Genomic DNA, 12,099 nt, shown 5'->3' with positions numbered 1-12,099 from the left:
AGGGAAGAGGGCTGGGCAAACATTTTGTTATGCCTTCTTGACATGTTAACACATCTTCCAACAGTCTGTGGCTCAAAACATCCTGGGCCACAGGTTTCGTGTTTAATAGCCCTTGGTGATTTTTTTTTTTTTCTGTACTAACTGTGCCTGAGTTTTGAACCTATGTAAATTTTTGGCACCCGTTTTACACCAGCACTAAAAACAAAGCAAAATGAACACCAGGCCTCCACAGACAGCTAGTTTAATACAGAAACACAATTTTCTTACAATGGTTGGAAGCTTTCCTTGCAAAGTGTGATGCTAATTGGAACACAGTAATCTTCAGCGTGATTTTGTTTTGATAGAAACAATGATAAAACCAGTACAGCCATACTTGCCTTAATAAAAAGTCATCCTACCCTTTCAATATGAAAACGGGCTTTGACCCTTGTTAGCTAAATGAGTTTGAGTGAGAAATTGAGCAGTAATATTTGGGCCAATTAGTCTCCACTATGCTGCTTCTCTTAGCAGAGGAAATTATTTGCCTTCCACCCCAGCTTCGTTCTGGTGCTTCTTGGCATGTATTACTTTATTGTGAAGGAAGATCATTCTCACATTCCAAGAATGAGTGTGTGCCCTTGTAAAATCAACAAGATGAAGAAGTTTGCCTTAACGCAGTGATTCCTGCCTTAGCAAAATACACTGCACAGCTGCATATCAACCCTTCCTGTCACCTACTGGAAAAAGGATGAAAATCCTGAATAATAATATCTTCAAAACTGGGAGCAAATGTTTTTTCATTTACATTTGTGTGATATTTCTAGTAGATATGTTTTTCATTTCGTCTTTTGTTTGTCAGCAGAAAAAGAAAGCCTGTTACTGCAGAAATCGATGGTTTGTAATCCCACCATCCTCAACGTGATCTTGTGAGATCCCATCTTGGGAAGGAGATGTCCGAGAGAACAGAACACGGGCAGTTCAGCAGTGCCACTGCTGTCTCCCAGCTCCTGCTCAAGAGCTGTCCCACGGACCTCAGTGTAACCGCCAACGCACCAAAAGCGGAGCATGTGATCAAATCCTCTCCCCAAAACAGGTCCTCGATAAGCAGTCGTCTTTCCTCATCCCCACTGTGTCAGTGTTGAACAACTGTGATTAGGCAGGGAGGACACTGATGTAGTACAGTAGCAGCAACCTTGCCGAAGAAAAGCAAAATAACAGCCCTAGTCGCTTGCCCTCTTTTCAGGAGCGCGGTGGTATTTATCCGGTGTGTGAGAGCTCTTAGCCTCAGCCTTCTGACAAAATTTCTATTGTAGCTAATTATATTCTCCTTATCTACAAACCTCCCATGCTTCAGCTAGCTTGAGTGGAACTTTTCCAAACGAATGTTTTTTCAATGGAAAACTGCTGTTTGATTGAAAACAAAGCTCTTCTACGGAAGTGTCAACTTCAACAAAATCTGAAAAACAATTACAGCTCCTTCAGTAAGGTTAAAATACTCGGCATTAACCTTTTCAGAACACTGACTCCATTTTTCATTTTGAAATTACTCTTTCAGATTGTGTTATATTTTAAATTGAGATTAAAGACTGGGGCTTAAAATGAAATTGTTTTGAAAATGTCACTTAAAGTGATTTGATTTTTTTCTGCTTCAGAAGTAAAATAAATCTTGAAATCCTGATATTTCCTCTGAAAGAGAAATTTTGTATCCTTTGCAACTTTGCTCATGTGCTTTTGGTTCCATGCTATGGTGCATCGTTACTGTCCTCATTGAGGACATTGATACATGTCCTCCACATAGGACAGGTATTTCAGTCACGGTGACTGTAGCTGGGTCCTATAAAGAACCACATTTTTCTCTCTCCCGTTGCCATGAAGTCTTATGCTGACCCTCTGTACTAACATGTGTAAGAGCTCTCATGGCTTGCTCTTACAAGTGAACTGCTGTTAACTCTTTTAAAATTTCATATATCACAGCCTGAACAGTGTGTCACTGAAAACCAGTTGCATATTTCTGCTCTACGTATACTCAAGGAAAAGAGAAAGAAATCAACACACAGAGGTTCTGATGAAAAAAACTTTTGAAATGTTCACAGCTGGGTGTCCTCTGCAGAGAACCTTCTGTTCTGCCATTCAGACCACACTTGCCGTACAACTTTGGCTGCTGGAGTGTGTACTGCCTAGCAAACAGAGCAAGACAAAGGGAGGCTCCAAAACACGAGGATTTACAAGTTATTGAGAATATCTGGGATTGCATGTGAAAGCAAATTCAGAGAGCACAAAGTTACTTAAACCGCTATTTTAACGGTGTAGTTAGTAAATGGTGCCAAACATCCTTATGTGACTTTCACTTCTGGATGGTCCTTTAGGGTAGAGCAAAATGGAACAGGTTAGTGTCAAGACGGTGGTCTTGTGGTGACAATTCAGACTGAACTTCAGGAGACACAAGTTCTAATGTTGTCTGCCTTAATACAAGGAAGGGCTCTGTGTCCCCTGCACCTCTGAAAGCATGTCCCACGGATCGTGCTCACCAATTCTCACTGGAAAAAAAAATGGTCTTAACATCTGGCCTCAATCTCATCTGAAATGCGACAGGGAGAATAATGCTAAAGTATTTCATAGAGTTGTCATGAAGTTCAGTTCACTAAGCGGTCAAATAATGTTTGCAAATATGTATCGTTCATAGATTCTCACCAGCTGAGGATCTGTCCTTGAATACTGGTTTAGAAGTACATATTCTACTTTAAACAAATCAGGTCAGTCTACTTCTAACTGGTTCTTGCTTGAATACTAGATGATGAGATTTAGGAGCATCACAGTCTCACTGGGATTGTTATGATCCATCAGAGAAAGTATCAGTAAAGCTGTAGTACATAAACATAGGCGCTGGCATTAGAGAACACCTGCAGAAGATAGCTAGAAAGCCCAAGTCCTAACTCAGACTTACTGCCTTGTCTATTTAAGTTCATGTCAATTAGTGCATTTTGGAGATCTTATGCATCTGGCTGATGCACAAACCACATCAGGCAGAAATGTTGTGTCTATATTTGTCATCCAACATAGGCAAGCAGCTTTCTAGATGCTTGGAATGGATGAAAGCTATAGCATCCAAGCACAAAGCAGGTAGTATCACAGCTCCTCATAACAGGAATACAAGAACTGAGGTCACCAACACTGGTGAAGAATGCTCTGACAGTGCCGAGCCTTATCAGAAAACACCCATTTATCGAAGCAAAATCATTTTTGTGAAAGTATATCTGGTTTGATACATCCTAATTAAACCACAGGTGTGGTTCTGATGGTGAGTTACCTGCCAGGAAAGATCCCCTTAGAAATCCAGGCATCCTAGGCTCCCAAGGGCAGGGACAGGATTTCCAGTCACACCAGGCAGCCTTGGCTCCCATACTGCCCGACTCCTACATAGACAGGTCTGAAGTCCTTTCATGTCTTTGCCTTACTAGCCTTCTACTAGAAACGGAGGCCTCTGTAACTGATACCTTGCAGGGGAGTTCTGAAACTTGCTGCTTTTTCAGTTGGGTGGTTTGATGCTGCCAGTTGAAATCTTCCTTAAACAAGCAGGAAATACATAATGCCGGACTAAGTTTGCATATTCTTGTAGAATGGGAAAGAATACAAACCCATGCCCCACTCAAGGCAATTAGTTTTGCTTGCGACTCTAGTGGATTTCTGAATCTTCTCTTGAAAAGAATCTGATTAAACCTTCTTATGGTTCACGGTTATCTTCTAATACAATTCTGGCAGGTGGTCCACCTGGAAACTCTGGTATCAGCTCTTCAGCCCGAACTCAAATAATACTCTAGGAGGCTTTGTTAAATTGCTTCAGATCATACGCTCAGCAATGCACAGACCAAAATTAGGTTGTCTATGAAATTAATTCATATTAAATGGTTGCTTTAATACCAAATGAAAAAGCAATTCTTCCTCCTCCTTCCCCTCCTCTGACTTTCTCATGCACGATTGAAGTTTCACTTAGGCTAAATAATCTTGGTGCTATATGGGGGGAGGGGGACAGTTCTTTCATCCGATTTGCTCTTCATGTGTAAATGTCTAATTGCTAATCAAAAATGCACTTGGATAGTAGGAAAGATTTCTTTATTCAGTCAGAATTATAAAGAAGCAAATTTCCAGAGGAACTAAAAAATATGCAAGTCATGACAAAGTATTGATTGCATAATAATGTGATGTCAACAGCGCAGAATAATCATGTTTGCAGGTGGGAGCTTTACATGCATTATACAGCAAAGGTTTTACTGTTGAAATGGAAATATAGATCGAGCAGTATGTATTTCTAGAAAAGAAAGCATTATTCACATACTAATACCCGTCTTCTACATCATGATAAAGCATTATGATCTCTCTCCTGGACTGACTAATGAAAAAGGAAAAATTCAGTGTTTGGAATTAAATCTGATGTGGATGACATTTAAGGTCATGAAAGGCAATCTTAGTTGTACTGAAATCTTTTAATCTTATTTGCAGATTATTCCATCAGTGGCTCCCTGGAGTTGCAAAAGGATTTTATTCTCATATCTTTATTATTTAATTGAATGTTGAAAGTGTAACATATTGTAAATTGCTCTTAATTTCAAAAAGTACTTTCTTGTCTCAACATCGTAGCATTTGCAGAGCTACAGGAGTACTGACTCAGAAATATACCTGGGCAAATTTGATAGTGGCATACGAAGTGGTTGGATATAATTAGGTAAGGAAATGACTATAGGGGGTGAAGTACATAATCATACTTAATTGTGATTCAACAGATGTTCAGAATGACTGTAACTTACACCAATCTGATGTAACAGCCAAATTTGATTCTGTGTTATATCAGGATGCAATTCCCATTGAGATCAGCAGGTCCAAATAATTAGGGGTGTCAGACTACTGAATTCTGTAAGCAGGAATACATTTGGCCCTGTGGCAAATTCGAGGGGCGTTGGTATGTTTTTCCTTATCATGGTCATCACTTTTTGTACAACCTACTGTTTCCTTCCCCTAGTGATGTTTAAGATGTTGCTGTTCTTCATACATACGAAATGCCTGGACTTCTTAACCTCCAACATCTCTCTAAGCACTACATTTTGCATTCGGCAACTGAACTCAAGCCAGCTTTCCCAACAGCCTGAGGAGCCAACCCAAGAATGGTTTCCCAACTGGACTAACACACCACCAGCGCTGAAGGTCCAGTTTGTGTAGGAGCAGTTCAGAGTTTGTCTTCACTATCCAGCCAGCCCAAGTCTGAGCTCCTGTCTGCACCTGGCCTGGACTGAAAGTTTTTTCAGCAAAGCTGTATCGACAAAGTCAAAACCTTTTTCTCACTGGTTTTTGTTCTCACTTCCATTCACCTGGAGGTATGATCCATGGTTCCTGCGATAAGGTGAAGAATGTATCTCTCCCTCGAATTACAGGAAGAGCTGACCAATGTGAGCATGCTCGATGCAAAACTTGAAAATCTCACCACAAAGACAATCTGAACCTGGTTTCTAATTACTCCCCTACACAAGCCAGCCACTCTGTGTCTAAAGGCTTTTCTTGGAGGTTTGAAGATACTTTGGAAAGACGCTAGAGGCTATGGGACAAACTGTCAAACAGTGACAGCAGAACTACAGTGATGAGGCTAAGGATGGGCAGACTCCATACTCTGGTGATCAGCCATCACAGAAGTCCTCCGAGTAGTTATTTCAGCAATCTAACACCGAGCTTTCCAGCAGACCCTCTTTCCTGGTCTGGTCCCCCCTAGGCAAGAGAAGCCAGAGGAGAAACCACACTGTGCATGTCCATTGATGCTGCATTACCTGGAAGCCAGGCAAAGCTGCCGAAGTCTGACACTAGTAGCGGGACCTGCTGGATCCCTGGGTCCAGGAGGTGAGGCCACGTCTCCCTGAAACTGATGTCATTGCATCTGCAATTGTCTAGAACAATGTTCTCTCACTACCTACGTCCATGCATTTCTTGTAGGACAATCTGATTCATTTATTTCCGGGCCGCTGCAGAGCTATCTCTGGTAGGTATTTATACAGCAACAATTGCAAACCACTTGTGCATAGGTATTTATAGAGCACCAATCACATGCAGTTGTGCCTAATGACTGATATTAGCATGATGTGTCAAATACAAAATCTTTCTCTGAAAACAGCAGGGTCCAAACAACTCAGCTAATGAAACTGGCAATGCAGAACACGTATGTGGCACCACCTCGCCTAACCTATTTTTGACCATTAAAATAAATTATATGGATCTCAAGTACATGAAAATAATGCAACAAGACTACCTAACCTGCATGCACATCAATATGTCACACCAAGGCTTACGGGGGGGGGGGGGGGGGGGGGGGTCCTTAAAAGCAAACCCTCTGCATAAATCAGCTCTTTGGTGATAAACTAAGAGAACTGCTGCCATTGCTCAGTGCAGGTGAGAACGGAGCAGCCAAGCTCTCCCTTTCCTGACAGGAGCGCCTGGGTTCACAGCACGGCACTGTCCATACTCAGGCAATGTCCACCTTGCAGCATGTTAGCCCCATTCTGTGCTCTGGGAAACGGTGAAGCTCAGCAACCAGCCTTGTGTTGCAGTTAAGTGATCAGCCTCGTGTTGCTGGCAGGATTTGACACGCAGAAGGACAGACTTGCAGGACAGCACTGTCATCACAGCCGTCCGTCCTCCCCCTGTGCAGCTTCCCCCTCCCTCTTCTAGTCTCCTCCACAATTAAACAAAATGAAGGTTATTTCAGAGAGAGTAACTTGCACTGGGTTATACGGGGCTGACCTAAAGTGAAAATATTGTTGATATTACTCTCTCATGGAAGCAGAGACAGGGAAGCAGACGAGAGGGAGCACCAGAGATATACAGATGTAATCCACACTTGCCCAGAGAACAGAAGGACATAGACATCGTCATGCTGGCACAGGACAGTTGTCTGGCTTATTTGTTATCGGTCTGTGGCATTGGCCTGTACCAGGTGCTTTAGAGGAATGTCAGAAGCGCTACTGACTTTGACTGTAAAATTACCTGCCCATCATGGAAATTTTTTTCTAACAGTAAGCAATCAGCGGTCGGGCTACAACCTTCTGGTTCACCTCCCCTGTGTTTGCGTATGTCTCTGTGGCTCTCTAGCCTAACTGTGAATATAATACATTAAGTATTTGTAAATTTATCAGAAACGTACCTAATGGATTGAATTCATAGTTTTCATGAATATAATACAGTGTCTCTGAGAGTCAGATTCTGCATTTGAAAATTGTGCTCGTGACACCTGAGATAGATGCATTTGTTTTCTTTGAGAGCACACAAAAATAAATACATTTGAGCCAGAAATCTCCCACTGTGGGGAAAGGTGGCTCTTTCAACTACAGATACTCCTCTGCACCTGACAGAGGAAAACACAGCATAGCTACTGTCACAGAGGTTGCAACCGACTGCTTAGATTCTTAAGATAATCATTTTTGCGAAGAGGTGTGTGTGGCTGGGTGTTACTTTGAAATCAAGCCCTGTGTGCATGAGAGAGAGAAAAGAGGTATGCAAGTACAGTTTTCAGTTCTATGTGGATATACCTGTACACCTCTGTATACAACTATTAAATATACATATATACACGCATGCGCACAAAAGCTGGTGCGTTCAGGAAACAGATTCCAAACTGGGAAATAAAACTCTTCCTTTATTCTCACGAAGGGGGGGCGAGAACTGATTCTGCAGTATCATTCCTGTTAGCAGACAGAGGCAGGCGGGGTGATTGACTGATCAATTGATTTTGATCACAGTAATGGCAGAGATTTTGCTATAATGGCCAAAATCACAAGTTGGGAGCATTATTGCACTCTTTAAGTAAATGTTTGCAACCCAAAGGCGACACTTTATAAATTTTATCTGAGTTCCTCCCCCCATCACCATTACTACCATTTTACACCTTTCAGTGATGAAAAAAAAACCCAGAAAGTCAATACTACCACTGCCATTCTGGTTTACCATGAATGGAAGTGCTGTCAGGTGACATTAGCAAAGGAATCAAATGCCCATACTTGAAAAGTTATGCTATTGTATGGTCATATCATGAGCAGTTCAAACTAATGGGTGTGCCTTATATATATAAAATAAATATGCAAGAGATACACAGTATCTTCTGGGGTCTGATCACTCTCGGCTGCTGGAGGTCTTAGAAAGCAAAGCAAAGTGTCAGGGCAGAATTTTTTTTTTTCCTTTCATTTTATTAATGGCATGTCCAAAGAGAGCAACACTGTCCTTTCAGATATTCACCTTTGCACCAGTTTATGCCTAGAAACTTTTCAAACAACTGATGTTTCACTCTACATTCAGAGAAGAAAAGTTTTAAATAGGATCCACAGGTTTGATACACCTAAATCCTCCAGAATCTTGTCCTATTACTTAGAGTCTAAAGCTTTTTTAAGAATCCTACCTTGCATAACTCTTTATGTAAAATAAAGGCTGTAATTTTTCATTTGCTAACTTCTGTGAATGCGGTGCTAACGTTTCCAAAATGCTTATTTTCTCCCCACAGTCACACACTGGCCTCTTCTCTCTCTGTCCATGTAATCTCCCTTCCCATCATCTCTGTTTCACCTTTTTGCCCTTACCACTATTCTCTTACCACTCAAGTGGCTCAGAGTCTCCTATCTATTTTCCCAAACTGCTCTTTTTCTTCTTTTTAATAGCACCTCTTTACCAAGTATTCATTATAGGCTGTGCTTTCTGTTCCTTCTCCTGTTTCTCTACACACCTCTGAGTGATTCTAACCCAGGCTACACTGTATGAGCTGACACACATCATCTCATAGCAAAACGTATTCCAGCGTGTTGCATACTTAATTTGTGAAAATTCACAAGTTATGGGAAAAGTAAAATGCCAAGAAAGTTTTTCACAGGTCCCTCAGGCCAATAGTGTCTTTCAAAAAGATTCAAACCCAGCAGAAACCCCAGCCTTCAAGAGCCTTAGCACATATTTAGAGCTTTCTCTTGTTTCTGCAGCCTGTGACATGATGGTTTACAGCGAAAGGCCAACATACTTATCTTGAGATTTGAGGATCTTCCTCAGTGTGGACTCCAGAATTTAAATGTTTCCATGCTCCCTTATCTAACACTTTATTCTTTCTCACATTCCTGTTATTTATATGGGTGTGCAGTCAGAGTGGGTTAGCCAAAATCATTTATGGAAATGTATGCTGCTTAGTTTTCAAAAAGATTGTATTTCAGCTATCCGTATTTCAGATCACAGCACATGGGCTATCATTTAAAACTTGCAAATACTCAGAGAAATAGGGACAACTCAGCTAGCTTCAGTAGTAAAGGTGGTATCTCTAGCACAGACTGCATAAATGTTACACGCGAGTGTGAAAACACAGGTAGGATTTGCAAAATATATAAGCTTTTTCAAAAACGCTTGTGTCTGAAAATATCAGACATTCTTTCTGAAGGGAAGCTAGAGTGACACAGAGAGAAGCTGTTTCCTAATCAGGTGCTGCCTGTACCCAAGCAGGATAATCTAATTTGCAAGTAGGTGACCTATATGTCTGGACATAGCTGATTATTTATTCAACTAATCAAATTATATTGTGTCATTTGACGATAGGATGTACACAGTGCTGACACGATGTTATTTTTTGTCACCAGATAAGGGGAATTGATTCTAATCTATATTACTTTTGTTAGTCATCAACTCTTAGACCTAGACCTGCCAAGGGAAGCACGAATGCATTTTGTGAAGTTCAATAGCACACATATCATTAGGTCATAGTAAAGATACGCATTGTCGAACAAAAAATACCCCAGCGACCGTCACCATCTGATCAACTTTTTCTACGTACCAGTAGTTTAAGGGTGAAAGCACCCTTCTGCCCCTCTCCCACCAGCCAGCGTGATGTACTTGCCCGTTTCCACTTCTTCGTTTTTTTCCTTCTGTCATCATCTGGTTTTAGGAAGAGACCACCGCGCGTTAGACCGCATCTGCTGAGAAACCTTGCCTCTTGCTATCCCCAAAGGCACTGAAATCTTAAGAATACCCTCTGGTCCCCCGTGTGCACTTGCGATGCCTGTTTTATAATTAATTTCAAGTCGGGTGTCATAACCCGGACAAAAGGCTGTCTTTTTTTTTTTTTTTTTTTTGATTGACTGATTTCATCCTCTAACAATATCTACTGCAAAGGTCAGTGAACAATTCTTCTGAGGTATCTGCTAGGGGTGGGAGGGGGATGTCTGTGTGACCCGACGAGGAGCAGCGATGAAGGCCTCAACGCATCTCGATATTTACCACATCCCCTCGATATTCACCACATCCCACCCACCCACCCCCTTCCCCGTCCCCCCCCGCTGGTTATTTCAGTGGGGAGGAGGAGCGGAGGGACAGGGTGCCCAGGACTTGAGTGGGAAGGAGGAAAGCTTTTAAAATACGGTGATTACCAGCCGCTCGCAGAGGGAGCGAAGCCTCCCCTTCACGGGAGGGCGATGACAGGAATTGCCGTCGCTGCTGCTCCCACGCGTGGGGGGCTCCGGCCCACGGCCCGCCGGAGGAGGACTGGGGGGGCCGGGGAAAGGCCCCGGGGGAGGGAGCGGCGGCCCCCGCGGCTGCTTGGAGCCGGCTTGGGGGGGGACGAAACCTGCCGAGCGGGGTCAGGTTGCCGGGGGTGTCACGGCGAAGGCAGCCCCCGGGGCGGCACCGGGAGCGGCGTGTGAGCGGGCCGAGCCCGCCGCCGCCGCCGCTTTCCTGTCAGCGACGGGCGGGCGGCCACAACCGCCACCGCGGGGCTTCGGCGCGGCCCGGGGCAGAGCCCGCGCCTCGGCGCTGGGCCCGGGCCCGGCGCCCCACAACCCGGCCCGGCCCGGCGGGGCAGCTCCGGCTCCCCAACGGCGCCGTTCGTCCCCCTGAGGCGGCCGGGGCGGCCCCTCAGCCCCGTTTTCCCCCCCAAAGGGTGCCCGTGGTGAAAAGCGTCTTCCCCCCCCCCCGGCCCCCGGCCCCGGAGCAGTCCTCCCCCGGGGCGCCGGACGGAGTAGATGGAAGTTGAGCTGCCGTGGGCGCTTTCATCCCATCCTTTCCCTTCCCTTCCCTTCCCCCGCCTCCCCTTCTCGCCTGAAAAGCGCAAACTTGCGCTGAAATGGCACCTCGGCTTGGACGCGAGTCTAACCAGCCCATTAAATACGATCAACGTACCGTTTGCATGGAATGAAACCTTTCCCAGTCCTGATTGCTCCGAAGGGGAATCACGTCCTACCTCCCACCTTCCCCATCTTCATTCTCCCAGTGTACACACGCTTGTAATTACTGGTGATTGTGCTAATGCAACCCCGAGCAAAAGCATGCTGGTACTATGGAGAGGGAAGGCAAAGGAAATACCGTTAATTTAAGGCAATATACATGTGGATTACGCTCTTTCTTTTCTACACCACCCGATAGACACTGCACGTTAAGCATCAGCCCAAACATCAGCGGCTCGTTTCCTAGTCTCCCTTTCTTTTTCCCGTGGGGCTTTTTTTTTTTTTCCTTTTTTTTTTTCTTTCTTTTTTTTTTTTTAATTTTTTTTAAAACGGATCACCAGGTGATCTGGAAATAAATGATGGATCGCTTCGTGGACCGGCGAAAGGAGAGAGAAAGCGAGAAGACGACTTGTTAGTCCTGACTCCAGCCAAGGAAAATGCTGCTTGATATCACTCCTGCCGTGATTGCTTCTTACATAACTCTCTGTATTCACCGCAGACCGCTTCGGTCGTGGGCGGGGGGGGGACACGACACCCGGGTATAATATCACGTCGGGCCTTCTCCGCACTTGATTCCCCTCCTTCGGGAGAGCGGGGCTTCGAAGCGTGATCATTAACTTCGGTGATCATCATTTGGTTTCTTTTGAAGGAGGCTGAACGGTCTTTTTCTTAACCTAATTTTTTTTTTTTTTTAATTTGTTCAGATGACATTCCCTGTTCCGCTCGCCCCCGCCCCCGCGGCGTGCACACACATACACACACACACTCACTCACTCCCCCCTTTCTTTTCATCATCAGCAAATAAAGATTAGGTGGGCAGATTATAGAAAGCGTTTTCAGTCCTGTGCTGATCTTTATTCCAGAGCCTTTGTGATGATATTGATGATGATGATGGTCAAGTGGACAG

At 44.0% G+C, this 12,099-nt stretch overlaps 1 long non-coding RNA gene across 1 annotated transcript; it reads right to left on the bottom strand.

The window, feature by feature from the left end:
- Nucleotides 1–225: 225 nt before the first annotated feature.
- Nucleotides 226–11,625, bottom strand: LOC128148809 (uncharacterized). The gene is made up of 4 exons (XR_008237411.1): nucleotides 11,531–11,625; nucleotides 11,149–11,303; nucleotides 9,809–9,909; nucleotides 226–2,516 (listed from the first exon to the last, which is right to left on the bottom strand). It is a non-coding gene; the product is annotated as an uncharacterized LOC128148809 (long non-coding RNA).
- Between the last annotated feature and the right edge of the window lie 474 nt (nucleotides 11,626–12,099).

The sequence above is a fragment of the Harpia harpyja genome, chromosome 1, assembly GCF_026419915.1.
Source record: "Harpia harpyja isolate bHarHar1 chromosome 1, bHarHar1 primary haplotype, whole genome shotgun sequence".
NCBI lineage: Eukaryota > Metazoa > Chordata > Aves > Accipitriformes > Accipitridae > Harpia > Harpia harpyja.
The sequence above is the reverse complement of the archived record's forward strand: the minus strand, read 5'-3'. Positions and strand labels throughout refer to the sequence as shown.